Source organism: Theobroma umbraticum, unplaced genomic scaffold (assembly GCF_002168275.2).
Source record: "Theobroma umbraticum cultivar Fairchild unplaced genomic scaffold, ASM216827v3 scaffold_67.0, whole genome shotgun sequence".
Taxonomy (NCBI): Eukaryota; Viridiplantae; Streptophyta; class Magnoliopsida; order Malvales; family Malvaceae; genus Theobroma; species Theobroma umbraticum.
The window spans coordinates 2,567,013-2,568,842 of record NW_018397262.1 but is presented as its reverse complement, the minus strand read 5'-3'; the positions used below and the strand labels follow the sequence as shown (position 1 = coordinate 2,568,842).

Here is a 1,830-nt window from a genome sequence, read left to right as displayed (position 1 = left end):
TAAGTTGTTATAATTTGGATGGATATAAACGAAATTCACCACATTGTGCTTCAATGGAAATACAATTGGATGTGGCAAATTTCATGCAAAGTTTATGAGTAGGTTGATGGATGAATAAATTTAGAATGAATTCAAAAAATTATAAATGAAAAAAAATAGAATTATCATGAATGAAAATGAAACATTGTAAACAATTAATAGACTAATGTGAAGTTTATTAAGAGAATTGCTTACTGAAGGTAGTAGTATTATTGCTATCAACAAATAATTTTTTTAATATATATTTATCGTTATATATGTTTTATGAAATTTCACAAACTGAGCTGATGTATCTTAATTCATGATACCAACTTGGCTAATCTCATTATAGTAGTATAAATTACTCAAAATTTTCAACTACTCTAAATTGATCTTAAAAAATAATTGAAAATCCAATTTTCCCAATGAAAATTATGGCTCCAGTAGTAAAGATTTGCACACTTCTCGACACTCTTTACTCTTAAGTTGGTTCATGCTCCTTGTGTGACCGGTACATTTCTTTGTCGAAGGTTTGGCACACGGATGAGAACTTTACGGTGGGACTTTTGTGGTTTACTTTAGTGTCAGATCCATCAATGCCATTCTCTAACGAGAGCTCAATTGAACACGTATTTTTCTCCAAGAATTCAGGGGAATCTCCATAGTTTTTTGCTGGAATAACAAGGTCTGGCAATGTTAGAGAAAATCCCACCAAGGACCGGCCTGAAACCAAACATAAATCCATTTACATCCGTAGAACATTTGGATGCAAAGAACAAACAAATCATCTCTAAGCAAAGAGTGTTTACCATCAATTTCTCCAATTGGCGTACTAATGTCATTTGAGCTTTGAGTTTGCCAAGGATCATCGACGTCTACATCAACAAAAACAAACCAAATTTAATTTGGATCAAGGCGAGGAACGAAAATTCTAACCCATTTTCTTTTTAATTGGAAGATACGTGCACCTAACATTGAATTAAAAAGCCGAAATTCTTCAAAAAGAAAAGAAATTACCAAAATTCGGTTTAGGGGAAGAGTCTGAATCCAGCATAGACGGATTATTTGAGGCCCGTGACGTGGCTACATCAGTATCTGGCAAGGTGAAGAAGAAAAAGAGAATTAAATAAGATGAAGAGGGAAAGTACAAAGCTGTGTTGTCAGGAAGAAACGTCAGTAAGGAGAAGTGGGTCACTCCACAGAGGAATGCTTTTTGAATGAATCAATTAGAGAAAGAGAAAAAGGGAAATGAAGGCTTTCAAACGCGAATTTGGGTAGAGGACATTGGCCTCACGCCACCCTCACGTGCCGTGCCTTTCTTTCTTCTTTCTCATCAATTTTCTTTCTTTCATTCTTCATATATTATTTTTTACTTATAATAAATTATGATTAATTAAAATGTTTTTCTATTGTTTTAGTATCTAAATAATTTTATTATTATTTTCATTGACTTTTTAGAATTTCAATTATCAAATATGTAATAATATTTTATAACATACTTAATGTTAACGTAGCATCTTTAATATTTTATAACTTTACATCTTTAAACTGATCTTTAGTAAAGCTAACTAATATTTTCTTATGAGATAATTACAATTATAAGTAAAAATTTCAATTTCAATTAAAATTATTTTCATATATATCACATATTACATTCATTTCAAGAAATTAATAAAACCTCATTGAACTTGGGACTTAAAGATTTCAAGACTTTCTTTTTATCATTGAGATAAAACCTCATTCATTAAAAGCAAATAATATTAACCTGGAAACTTAGAGTACCAAACACTGCACTTCTTCAACGGCACCGTA

The 1,830-nt window shown here is 31.0% G+C and overlaps 1 protein-coding gene across 1 annotated transcript in view; it reads right to left on the bottom strand.

The window, feature by feature from the left end:
* LOC110419615 (Di-glucose binding protein with Kinesin motor domain-containing protein) overlaps positions 1 to 1,830 on the bottom strand; it is a 23,655-nt gene that overhangs the window by 21,473 nt on the left and 352 nt on the right. The gene's annotated exons all lie outside the window — the stretch shown is intronic.